The following is a 14,452-nucleotide window of genomic DNA, read 5'->3' as shown; positions in this document are numbered from 1 at the left end:
TTTTGGTCATCACTAATCCCACTTCCTATTCATATTTAATTTGTATGTACTTTTATATCTACTGCTATATGTTGTGTTTGCAGTTTTAACAAAAGAGTAAAGTGAAGCAAAATTCTGCACAAGATAACTTTTATTAACAGCAGCATGCTGCCTGCCAATAAATGGGTCAGTGGATTGCCTCCATTAATGGCAAAGACCCTGAACCAAAGGACAATTTCCTTCTATAGGTTTTGGGGAGAATAGAACACAGAACATAACTGGGGAGATGACTTCATAGGAGTGAGGGCAATATGATTGATTACAGAGCTGAGACACAAGAAACAACATGATTGGTTGGAAGTTTGGTAATAGGGACTAGCAACATCACACCCTCCCACCCCTCTACCCCCCATGAGAATTAAGAAGTGCTTTTTGTTTGAGTCCAGGGCAAGATAGTGACTCAGACTTTTGGGCAGCAAACCAGATATCCTTGAAGGATAGCTTGGTAGAAGTTATCAGGCCTGATTCCCTTAGTTTTCACACACATTCTCCAAGGTTAGCAAAATTCCTTATGGCAAGAATAGATCAGTGATTAGCAGGACAACTGGATTTTTAAAATGAAGCTGAATTCTAAACTAAGTTCAAAGAAGGATGACTTAAGTATTACCAGACAAAAGCAGTTACAGGACAAAATCAATTGATTATACATAGATCAATAAATAAATGATAAAGGCCAATGTTAGTCTTCTTAATGTACATGTTGCATGCTCCCAGTAGATTGTAAGTTTGCTGAGAGTATAGATTTTTTGTGTTTTTGCATCTGTATCCCTGGAACCTAGTTGAGCAACTGCTGCATGGTAAGCCCTTAATAAGTACTTGTTGAATGAATGAAGATGTTTAGGATGCTTGTAATTGCTCCATATTAACCCAGCCCAACAAAGAGACATGGATTTCCACTGTCACTCATCCTTTGCATAAGAATGTACCTAATATACAAGGATGCTGCAACTGCCTTGTATACATAAAATTGTAGAGTCTTTGTCCTGAAAAGGGCTTAGAGATTGTCTAAGCAGGTGCTTTCAATTTACATAGAAAAGATCTAAGGTCCAGAGGTGGTATAATGTGCTCAAATATATATAAATATATATAACTAGTTAACCGAATTGGAATTTCTAATTTGTTGCTAATTTCTAATCTGTTGGAATTTTAAAAGATAATAGATAATTCTGGTCTCATAGATTAGAATTCTAATAGATTAAAATTTCTAATCTGCTTTTCTACCTTTCATGAATTCAATTAATTAAATATTTATTTAGAGGCTTGCCTTAAATGTTAATTAGCAAGTCACTTAACTTCTCTCTACCTCAAGTTTCCTCGTCTGAAAAGGGGAGATGGGTGGGCGGATAAGTAATAGCACCTACCTCTCAGGATTTTTGTGAAGATCAAATGAGACTATATTTTCAAAGTGCTTTGCAAACTTTAAAGTTTCATATATTTGCTAGCTATCATTTCTTAATGATAACAAATCATCTCAGAGGAACAAGATGCCGTTTTCAGGGTAAACTGATCATTTTTAATCTCATCCTGGCCCTGCTACCTCAAACCTTGAATATCATCTCCCTCGGGCTCCTTTCCCCTCTTATTGGAGGACTGGAGAGTGGCATACCAAACTCCTCCCAAAGCTTTCCTGTATAGAGGGTAGACTTTGGATATCCAACTCTGCTCTCCATCTGCAGCTCTACCTGCTTTCAGCTCCACTGAACAAGATTTCCCCTCCTTCTTTCAGCTTCCTTTTGTGTGCTGTTTTCTCTTGTTAGATTATAAGCTACTTGAGGGGAGAGATTTTCTTTTTCTTATTTGTATCCCCAGCACTTAGCACAGTGCCTAGCACATGGTATTTAATAAATGTTTATTGAATTGAATTGAAGATAATGATGATGATAAATGATGGATGGAGAGCTGGACCCAGAGACAGGAAGACTCACCTCTGGCATTTATTGCCATTTAGTGACCCTAGGTAAATCACTTAACTTCTCAATGTCTCAGGCAACTGTCTAAGAATACAAGTTACCGAGAAGCTGCTGATCTGACTTCAGAGAGAGAGAGAGAGAGAGAGAGTTACCTGACTGGCAGTTCAGATGCAATCATAAGTTGAGTCCATATTATTAAATACCTGCTATATAAAAGTTTCTGCATTGGGCACACTGAGTGGAATGTACTCAGAAGATACTAATATTCACAAGTGTCTGTGATCTCATAAATTTGAGTATTCCTTCCAATCATGCATATCACTACCTGTCCATGTTTGCCCATCCTATTCAGTCCTCTTGTCTGAGTTCTTGTACAGGTTTGCCAGATGGCGGCCAACATAATGTGATGGAGGCCCTCCTTATTTCCTGCTGACGGGTTGGTACCAATGGAGCCCTCAGATCGTCCACCTGTCTGTCATCCCTTCCATTCATATGATCAGCTCATCTTCTCTTTCTATCGTACATCTTTCTATTGACATCTTTTATTTCTGTTCTTTGAAGTCTCTCACTGGTTATTTTGCAGCCTGCTGTTACCCACCACGCACAACTTCATTTGCACTCTGTGTGTTATTTGTTTTGATTTCATCAGAGACTCCAGGAAACAGAGATACAAGACAGAGCACTAGGGCAGGAACATGTCTCTCTTTCATAAAGTAAAGCATAGAACCTTATGAAACTCAGGCAATCCCGTGATAGAAGGAAGATACACCAAGTTTGAATTCTTCAACTAAAGGTTGTAACCGCTATCCTGTTGTCATGACAACCATTTTCAGCTATCATGCAGATGAGAATAATAAATGTTTGTTGAATTGATTATAATTAGTGTCATTATGCAATATTTGTCACTGACAATGGATAACCACATTAGAAGTTAATGATCTCGTGGTCTCTTCCCAACAGACTTCTCATCATTGAGGCATTCTTCAACATCCAAGTAAAATATTGTCCATTGAGCATTAGAATAAGAGTTCAGAAAAATTCGATGAAACTCTAACATGTTTTCCTTTGTCTCATTCTTCCAGTCAAATAAAATAAGTTAAAAGCTATGGTCTTGGCTGACTGGATCCTTGCATCATAAATACAACTCCAGTATGTTTTCCTTTAGTACCCCTTCAGTGTATCAGTCTCCAACAAAATACAATGTAAATGGTAACCCAGATGGTGTCCTAAATGGAGGCAGGCAGGCAGCCCAGCTCCCATACATCTACTCCAGTAAAAACATAAGAATTATATACCAAACAAAAAAATAATCAAGAAATTCAATGAGATACTTTAGAAAGTGACTTTTTCTTCCTCACATCTGCACAAGTCAGTCAGAAGCCTACAAGCAATAGAAAAGGGAATTCACTAGCAAATCAGTGCCTATATTGAGACTTCCAAGCCATCAGCACTCCCCAGAACCACCAGAAACCAGCTTAAGATACCCATGTCCTATAAGGCACTATGTCCCAAGGGTGGAGAAGAAGGCTCAGAAGAAAGCCCAAAAAGCAGTATAGAGTCAAGATGGTGGAATGAGAAGAATTACCAGCATACTGCCACACAGTCTAGAAAATGTACAAGACTAAACTCTGATCAGGAAAGCCAAGGGGGAAAAATCACAGTGAGTAATTTTTTTTTTATTTTGGTGCAACTTAGGAAAACAGGTCTGTAGATACTGGGGTGGGAGCTGGCTTAGGTGCACCAGAGGCAGTAGCAGGTAGGAAAGCATTCTGGTACCCAAGGAATGAAGAGAGCTAAGACAGAGTACCAGGACAGGAAGCACTGGGGCAGAAGGAGATCCCAGGCGATACCTGAACTGGCACCATCTGGCAGCTCTGTGTTCCATTATCCAGTTCTGGATCATGGATCCAGGGCAGTTGGAAGGAAGGACCGCTCTTGCTATGTACTGAGCAAGGAATAAGTTCTGAAAATGTAGTCGTTGGTTCTGAGCATGAGCCAAGCAACAGGAACCCAGTTCTAGCCTTTAGCCCAGCTTTTAAGCCTGCAGTGGAATAATCAGGGAAGGGATCTCATGCCATAGGGGAGCCAATAACTATTGCCCCAAACCTGCAGAGCCTCCCAGAAGACTAACAGTGACTGAGTCCAAAAACAGTCCACTGAAACTCAATCCTGTACAAGCCAACATACCTAAACTTGGGTCAGGAACTTTCAGAAGACTCTGGAACCACTGGAAGCTTTCAGGCCTCCAATCAGAGCTATGAAAGCCAAAAAAGGTCATCAAAGGTCCAGTTCAGCCCCACTACCCCCTCCCCCTTGCCAAATGCAGAGAACCCAGCACTAACAAAGTTCAAAGTCAAGATATAGGCTGAAAAAAAAAAATGAACAAATGAAAAAGATCCTGAGCATAAAGAGCTGCTGTGGTGATGATGAAAACTTAAGACACACAACACAGAAGATAATTACCTGAAAACATCTACAAGCAAAGATTTAAAGAAACGTGTAGATTGGACACAAGCCAACAAGAACTCCCATAAGAGTTAAAGATATTAAAAACCAAATGGGAACTGTGGAAGAAAGATATGAAAAGAGAAATAATATGGTAAGTAAAACTCCTCAAAACTTAAAATTGGCCAAATAGAAGAAATCGTAAAATGAAGACTCCTAGAAATATTATAACCAAAATCCATATTTCTATATCAAAGAAAAATACTACAAGAAGTCAGAAAGAAAAAAAATTGGGGCGGCCAGGTAGCACAGCAAGTAAGAGCACCGGCTCCAGTGTTGAGAAGACCTGGAGATCGAATCCCGGGCTCCGACACTTAGCACCCACCCAGAAACACCTGGCCGTGTAACCTTGAGCAAGTTACTTAACCCCAATTGCTTAGGGGCGGCCAGGTGGCTCAGCGAGTAAGAGCACCGGCTCCAGTGTTGGGACGACCTGGAGATCGAATCCCGGGCTCAGACACTCAGCACCACACCCAGAAATAACTGGCCGTGTAACCTTGAGCAAGTTAATTAACCCTGATTGCTTTAAAAAAAAAAAAATCAAGTACTACAGAGCCAGAGTTGGGATAACACAAGATTTAGCAGCCACTATGTAAAAAAATTGGGAGCTTAATATGATATTCCAAACTCTCAGTTTACAAACAAGAATAACTTACCCAGCCAAACAGAGTATAATCCTTCAAGGGAAAAACTTAATACTTAATGAAATAGAGGACTTTCAAGCATTCCTGATAAAAATACTAGAGCTGAATGAAAATTGGGACATTCAAACACAGGACCCAAGAGAAACATAAAAACAAAACAGACATCAATAAAAAACATGACTGAGAAATCATAAGGGACTAAACAAAACTAAATTGTTTACATTCTCATATGGAAAGACAATCCATACAGCCCCTCAGAACTTTATCATCATTCAGGATTTTTAGGGAGGCTGATTATACAGAGGGCATGGGAGCAATCCTGTTATATATTAATGATTGTAGAAGAAGAATTGGAAGGGTAGGGAAGAGGAATGCACTGTGACAGGGGAAGGAAGAAAAAGATTAAGGAAAACAACTTCACAAAAATGGAGTACACAAGGAAGAGTCTATACAACAGAGGAGGTTGTGAGGAAGGCCAAGCAATATGAAAGGAGGGGATAGGGTGAAAAAGACAAAGATAAATATAAAAGAATAGGCTAGAGAGGAATACAAAATTAGCAGTCATACCAGTGAATGTGAATGGGATGAACTCACAAAATGGAAAGAGATAGCAGAATGGATTAGAAACCAGAATCCAAGAATATATTACTTACAAGAAACACAATTAAAACAGAAAGATGCATACAGAATTAATATAAGGGGCTAGATCAGAATTTATTCTGCTTCAACTGGAGTTAGAAAGCAGGAGTAGCGACCATGAAAGCAAAAGCAAACATAATCCTGATTAAAGGAAATAAAGAGGTAAACTGCATTTTCCTAAGAGGTACTATAGACAATAAAAATCAATATTAATGCAGACAATGAATAACAGTTCTGAACATATAAACAGTGAGTCAATACTGAACATATATGCACTAAATGGCACAGAAATGATACTTAAAGGAAAAATTAAATGTCACAGGAAAAAATAGATGGTAAAACTATAATAATAGAGAACCTCTAATTTATACCTTTTAGACCCAGATAAATCTGACCATAAAATAAACAAAAAAGAAATTAAAAAGCTGAATAGAATTTTAGAAAATTAGATACAATGGACCTCTAGAGAATATTGAATGGGAATACAAATGAATACACCTATTTCTCAGCTGTGTGGCACCTTTACCAAAATTTGAGCCTTAAAAAATCACAAATACAGAACAGCCAAAATATTAAATGCTTTTTTCTAACCATAATGTAATGAAAATTGCATTCAATAAAGGGCTTCTGAAGCATAGATTAAAAATTAATTGATAACTAAATAATTTAATACTAAAGAACACCCCCAATCTAATGGAGACAACATTCACACATCTATGTTCAGTAATAATTTACCAAAATAATGTCAAAATGGGTACATGACAGACATAGAAGTGACACCATAAGCATATTAGGGGAACAGGGAATATTACCTGTCAGATCTGTGAATTAGAGAAGAATTTATGACCAAACAAAAAAATAGCATTATGGGATATAAAATGGATCATTTTGATTACATTAAATTAAAAAGGGTTTGCACAAACAAAATCAGTGCAACCAAAATTAGAAGGGAAGCAGAAAACTGGGGGAAACATTTTTACAGCAAGTTTCTCTGATAAAGGCCTCATTTTCCAAATATGTAGAGAACTGAATCAAATTTATAAGAATAAGGATCACTCCCCAATTGACAAATGGTCAAAGGGTGTGGATAGGCAGTATTCAGATGAAGAAATCAAAGCTATCTGTAGTCATATAAAAATACTGTAAGTCTCTATTGATTAGAGAAACACAAATTAAAACAGCTATGAGGTACCACCTCACACCTACCAGATTGGCTAGTATGACAGAAAAGGAAAATGTGGGAAAAAATTGGACATTAATACACATTTGGTAGAGTTGTGGACTGACCCAACCATTCTGGAGAGCAATTTAAAACTATGTTTTAATAAAATTCTGTGAATACCTTTTGACCCAGCAATAGCCCAAAAAGAAAAGGGAAATGGTAATATATCTATAAGATTATTTATAGCAGTTCTTTTTGTGGTGATGAAGAGTTGAAATTGAGATGATGTCCATCAATTGGGAAATGGATGAACAAGTTGTGGTATATGGATGTAATGGAATACTATTGTGTTATAAGAAATGATGAGCAGGCAGATTTCAGAAAAACCTGGACTTACATGAACTGATGCAAAGTGAAATGAACAGAACTAGGAGAACATTGTACATGTAATAGCAATTTTATATAACGACAAACTGTTGCTCACTTAGCTCTTCTCAGCAAGACAATTCCAAAGGACTTATGAAAAATGATATCTACCACCAGAGAAAGAATTGATGAAGTTACAATGCAGATTGAACTTACTTTTCTACTTTATTTTTCTTGAGTTTGAGTTTTTGGTTGTTTTTTGTTTGTTTGGTTTGTTGGGGTTGTTTTAGGTATTTTTTTTTTTTTGCAACATGGCTAATATGGAAATATGTTTTGCTTAACTTCACATGTAGAATATATATCAAATTGCTCACCATCTCAGGTACAGTGGAGGGGAGGGAGAGAGGGACAGAATTTGGAACTCAACATTTTAAAAGATGAAATTTAAAATTATTTTACATGTAATTTGAAAATGTAAAAATTTAAAATTATTGTTATTGATAATAGTTAGCATTTGTATAGCTATAGGTTTTCAAAACACTTTAAAAACATTTCATTTTATCCTCACAACAACCATGGAAGGTAAGTATTATTATTATCCTTATTTTACAGATGTGTGGAAAGAGTTTAAGTTGTTTGCCCAGGGTCACACAACTAGTGTCTAAGGCCATATTTGAAATTCATGTCTTCTTAACTCCAGATTCAGCACCCTATCCACATAGCTGGTATTATATACAAATAAGATATATGCAAGTAAATGGCATATAGTATGAGAGGGGATTCTAACTGAAACATGACAAAAAGAGTCCCTGTTTTAGAGAAAGAATCCCAAGATTTCATAGAAATGATCCTCAGATTCATAGGAAAGCCTTATAATAAAACCAAGTAACACCTTTTTGTAAAAATAAAACCTTGGAAGAAAATAAATGAACTTAAAATATTTGGTATCTATTTTCCTTGAGCATTCTTTTAGTGTTTCAACCCTCTAGCCAGCTCAGTATACTGAATGCTGCCTAAGTCCTTTAAAAAAATCATTCTTTTTCATTAAGTTTCCTCATACGGATGGCTAGAAATCACACTTCAGAGTATGAGATGTTATATGATTGAGACTGTATCTTATCAGGGGAAAAAAGTCATTTTATTTACAGAGGAGGTGTCGGAAGCCATTTCACAGTTTTTACACTTCCTTTGAAAACCACACTGGCAAACCCATTTCTCTGATGAGAGTACCAAAACTATATGTATTGATTAAAGAAAAATCAATTGAAACTAAGGTTTATATAGAGAGAAGTTGACTCTATCCATTTCCTAGTTTCTTGTAAAAGGGTCACTTTTTAAAAATCATTTTAAATCATATTAATTAGCAGTCACTTAATCAGCATCAGAAATGTAGCCCATCTTTTGTTCCTAGGGAAAGGAGATAAGGACATGGATAATTGAGCAGCACAGATAGCTCAAAAACTTCATTTAAGCTCTCATACCTTCAAACTCATCCACTATCTTTTTTTAGAAACCCAAACTTCTAATATAAAAGTAGCTAATTTAATTTTCATCTTTTCCTCAGCTAATGAGCAAGAAATTGATATTCAAACAGAGGGGTAGAAAAAGACTTGATAACTGCTCTCAAAGGCTTCTCCAAATTCTGAAATTCTGGGGAATCTGTCAACTCTTGAATAAGGGAGGAATTAATGGAAATTATAAACAGTAGAACTTGAATTACAAAATCAAGGAAATGCTAGTTTTTTACTGAAAATAACTAACAATTCAACAAACTCTATTAAATATCTACACAATGCTAGATTCTGAAGAAAATACTTCAGTACTCAATGAATGAGCCATCTACTTTTCTGGACTATTTCCAGTCCCTATGGGAGAAGGTTATGGGAAGAATGAAAGATAAGATATACTGAGTAGAATAAGGAGAAGTTTTCTCATCTGTAAAATAAGCTGGAGAAGGAAATGACAAACCACTCCAGTATCTTTGCCAAGAAAACCCCAAATGGGTTCATGGAGAGTCGGACTTGACTGAAAACAACTGAACAGCAACAAGAACCACAGAAGCTGTTAGGTGAGAGATTGCTCAGTAAATGTCAGAGGAAAAAGCCAAGAGTGGTCATGGTTGGTGATTCCCACACAGGGGTACTGAGGTAGCTAGTTATCAATCCAGTAATGACAACAGAGATGTCTACTGCTTTCTGATATTCACTTCTTGTGATTTATATGGGCACAAATGATGCTACCAGAAGGAAACTGACAGTTTTGCCAAAGATTATGAAGTCCTGAGCAAGAAATTAAAGAGTATCCAGGTTACAGACTGTATTTTCCCATTTCCCATTACAGTTAAAGAATGCAGAAGGGGGGAAAAAAGGTCTAATGACTGAACTGTCTAAGAAAGTGATATCCCCAGATGGGATTTAGACTTCTGAACTAGGTTTAAAATACAATTATGACAGACTTCTCATGAGGGATGGAGTATATCTAACAAGGGCACGTGTACATATTTGCTGGGTATCTTGCAAATCTAATCAAAAGGACTTTAAAAGGCATAGGAGAGAGAATACTTATACATATTTACCAGATTAAATACCAGCTACAAAGAAAGAAGAGATTCTAGTACTTGAGATACCTAGAAGTTCACAGGAAACAAAATTTTTAAAAAGAGACAGTAGTAATACCATGACTTCAAAATTTTGTGATTCTGTGCTGTTCCTTATGCTATATAAAACGATGTAGTATCACGGACTGGACAGCCAATCTTGCACTCAAGAAGACCTGAGGTCAAGTCCAAATCTGTCATGTATTAGCTATGTGACAATGGGCATTTAACCTCTTGCTGTCCCAGACAGCTCTCTTAAGACTGAGTTATGGACAGTAGCCAAGGTCTTTCAGTGGAGGAAACTTTGGTGGTCTGAATAAAAAAAAATTCTTCTGCCACTTCTTGGATGTCAGTCATGTTGGAAATAGGTAAATAATTCTTCAATGTTTGCAAAACACTTTATAGATGTCTTATTTTATCTTCAAAACATTCTTGGAAGGTAAGTACTACTGTTATCCCCATTTTATAAATGAAGAAACTGAGGCAAACACAGGCTAAGTGACTTTCCAGGTCACACAGGTAGTAAATACCTGAGGCCAGATTTGAACTTATCTTCCTGATTCCAGGTCTAATACTCTATCCATTGCACCACCTAGTAGACTACTGGTAACCATAGAACAAAAAATCAGATTTCAATATTGCAGCCTTGTTTTTTTCCCGTCATTGACCTTCCTCAGTCTACTTATCCAAATCTACCAAATTTACCACAGGAACACACCATAGACCAGCACTTCTTAAACTGTGGGTCAAGATCCCATATGGGGTCAAAACCCACAGTTTAAGAAGTGTGAAGGGGTAGAGAGTGGAAAAAGTTTAAGAAGCCCTACCCTAGATCACCACCCCTGTAATAAGATTTTAGTCAACTGTGTATTGTAGAAGGTTTTGAAACAGAAACTACAAATTCAGAAACAAGGAAAAGAGAAAAGTAATAAAATTACTGTTGTCATCATTAATTTTAGTATGGATTATAACTATTACCTATTGTATGAAAAACCATTGTATTTCAACTATAGAAACCAGTGACCAATATCTGCAAAATAAATCCTCCTTCCATTGATCCACATCGCTATCAAGCATCTCTGCTTGGAAAAAAAAAATTGGATCTTTATTAGGAAATGACTTATTATCCAAATCCCCACTGGCCTATTTCTTGCCATATATCATGTCTCAGATACAATAACCACCTTCTCTTCAGTGACTCCTCTCTACTGAAATGTTAACTATCCGTGACTTATTTCTAACCTCCATGACAGTGGAGCCTCACTATTTTTATATGCCTATATCCCCATGTAGGACAACCATTTAAATGGCTCCCACCTATTTGAACAGACTTGAAATATTGGCTCTGTTTTACTCTTTGCGGGAATAGCTACTACCTTTCAAGGGAATGTACATTTCAAGAGAACAAATATCCTTTTGAGATGCAACAGTCATTACAAAGTTATGCTCAGCTGTCCCATATATCAAGACCATTCTTGTACTATATATTTGGGGTGGTTTCTCCATAGATAAAGTCACTTTCACATGATTTTTTTTGCCTTTCACTTTATTCTACCATTTATAATTGTCACCCTCACAGCCATTCACCTACTGTTCCTACATGAAGCAATATCTAATAACCCATTCAATATTGACTCAAATTCAAATGTGATCATTTTCTATCTCTGTTACTTCATTAGAGATCCCTTTAGTACTAATCCTACTACCTTTAATCCACCTTACATTAGCCATATTCTTATCTGACCTCAGGTGACCCAGATAACTTTTCACCAGCTAACCCATTAAACACTCCATGCCACATTAAACCAGAATAGTCTTATTTCTTTGCATAGGCAATCCTCAGTTCAATTCCTAATAAATTAAGTGGAGTCTTACCCCTACTAGCTTCTCTCTTCTTATCCCTCTAAGCAAAAAAGCCTAATATTCTACTTTTCACACAATATCTTTTCTCCATGTTAAAAGTCAATTAACACTAACATGAATTGAAAGTCAACCTCTTCAACACCCATTCATTGTTATTGGCCAACTTACATCACTTCTCTACTTCTCACATTGTTATTCTCATATATTAAAAGTGTATCTTTTTCTGGTCCCCCTGATTGCCCCCTCCTCTAGTATAATTTAGTAAATAATTCTAGTATAATAAGTTTATAAATAGCCAGTAAAAAGGAGCAATGAAAGGAAATAAGATTGCAAAGAGGAAACTAGAAGTCATGTGCAAACTGTCCCAAAGGTCAAAGGAACACAATTTACAAATCATATCATGTATTAACCAAAATTCACATCCTGATAATAGATCTTGAGTGAGCACAAGCCATCTTGGCACTGCTTTCAGGCCCTTTTGGTCCTATGATATGTAAATCCCAGACAAGTTCCAGGCATCCACAGTAAGGTCAACAGAACACCAAAATGTGCTGATAATTTTGAAATGATGTGGACGTATTAACTTTAAAGCTTTACCAACAACTTTGAGATAATTTGGATATGATAATGAGCTCACCCCAAGGTGGTATAGATAAGAGTCTGTTCCTCCAAAAACCTATAAAATCAGACCCCCAAACCCTAACTCCAGCATACTCTTCCATCTCTATTTGAGTACATGTTGCTGAATGCTCCTAACTCTAACACATGGTTACTAATATGAGTCATTATTCTGTGCCCCTCCCTCTCCCACTCTGCTTCTTCATGCTTCCTCCCTTCCTTCACCATTCCATCTCCTATCGCCACATCATCTACCTCCATCCATCTTTTATCACATGTTTCTAGAGGCCTTTGGGGGCTTTTTGCCCCCATGCCCTCTGTGTCTGATTAAAATGTGATTTCTGCCCCATTTCCCATTGTCAGTCATGGTCCTTCCTAGTGAATACCCTTGTTTCATGTCCCTACTTCTTTTTGTAATTTCTTAAATTAATTATTCATACATTTTCTACAGGGCATGTGAAAAATAATCTACTCAAATGAATAGACCCAGCAATTAATAAAAATGATGGCCTCATAAGCCAGTTACAGAGGAACATGTCTTTTTAGGACACAAGGACTTCATTGGGAAGAAAACTTCAATTCTTACCAGCAGTAGCAAAAGTAGATATTCTCTACAGGATAGCATAAAACTGCACTAAAAATTTTTGGATAACACTTTAGAAATGACTTTTTGATTTTCAGTTTATCCAGATGGCCAAACAACAATCCAAACTTTTGCCATATTATACCTGCAAATCCGAAGCAAAAATTATTTTATTTAAGCAGCTCATTAATTTTAGTCCACTAGCATATAATGTAATATTGATAACATAATAAAATAATTAGCATAATATATTAATAATATAATAATTAGCATAATAGAATACTTATAGCCATCTTACAAATATCCTTTCATTATTTTTATGATTTATATATACTATACATATTAGGTGTATACAATTAAACTAATCTCATCCACTAGTGTATCTCTTCGTCCTAGGATCTCTTAATTTAGTATCTTCCATGAGACCAGTTATCTTTCCTTGAAAGATCTGTCTCCTTAAAAGATGAACCATCATCTGGGAGCATCTAAACTTGCAGTGATTCTGGCATCAGATAGCTACCACAAGTGCTGGTGACATAACTGATCTTCCTTCTATTTCGTAGGGGTTTTTTCCCCCTTTAATTTTAGGGATGCTATCACTCAGTTGTGACCATGCAGTCTCAACATAGTTTATTGTAGATGAACTTATTCATGAACTTCATACCTTTCACAAATTTCCCTGTAGGCATATTTTCTATAGTATCACAACATATTTTTGTTTGACAAATTTTAATTCTAAATTTCCCATAAAGTGAATAAATATTCCTATTTCAATTTTAATCCAAAAGTTCCCTTTTCCCCTAACTAGAAATAATTAAATCAATAGGGGGTGGACTCAAGATGACAGAGTAGAAACAGGACTTCTGCGTGGCTCAGGCTTCCACCTCCTCTGATTCATATAAAAGGTGACTCTGAAGAATCTTTGTAGCTACAGAACCCACAAAATGACATGGAGAAGCTAACCTCCCACTGAGGACAGCCCAGCAGGCCGGCAGGAAGTGGCCAGCGCAGTGCTCTGGGAGCCGAGCCCAGCTCTGGGAGCCAAGGCAGAGGTTTTACCCTCAGGGCAGGCCTAACCAGTCACTGGCCAGAGGGACTTCAGATCACCAGCAGCTGTAGCAGTTTCCAGAATTATAAATACATAGATGCTAAGGACAAAGTGAGAGGTCAGTGCAGTGTGGACTTTGGGATAACAGTAGTCCAGGAGTGCAGTCGGCCTTTGCCCCAGGGGGTGAGAAGCCACTGAGGCGCAGCAATGGTGCAGCCACCCCCAAGTGGCAGCTGCAGCTCCTGGCCTGCAGACCAAGCAACCAGTCTAAGGAATAATCACTCTTGTTTTAACCTGCTTGGATCTGGATTGCGGTCTAGAGTGGAGGTCCTGGGGTGTGCAAACAGCTTGCCAGAGTGTGGGGAGGCTTCAGAGAAACACCCAAATAATACCTTTGGCAGCTGAGAAAATCCCAGTGATTGGTACGAAGCTCCCCTCTCTGGTAGCAGAGTCCTACTGTGGCAAAAAGCCCCAAAGTC

At 37.3% G+C, this 14,452-nt stretch overlaps 1 pseudogene; it reads left to right on the top strand.

Annotated features, from left to right (window-relative positions):
* The first annotated feature begins 1,523 nt into the window (after positions 1 to 1,523).
* LOC138152170 (cytochrome b-like) lies at positions 1,524 to 11,675 on the top strand (annotated as a pseudogene).
* The last annotated feature ends 2,777 nt before the right edge of the window (positions 11,676 to 14,452 follow it).

This window comes from Petaurus breviceps, unplaced genomic scaffold (assembly GCF_028583685.1).
Source record: "Petaurus breviceps papuanus isolate PSGF00001 unplaced genomic scaffold, PetGlider_PUasm1.0 90919, whole genome shotgun sequence".
Classification (NCBI taxonomy): Eukaryota; Metazoa; Chordata; class Mammalia; order Diprotodontia; family Petauridae; genus Petaurus; species Petaurus breviceps.
The sequence above is the reverse complement of the archived record's forward strand: the minus strand, read 5'-3'. Positions and strand labels throughout refer to the sequence as shown.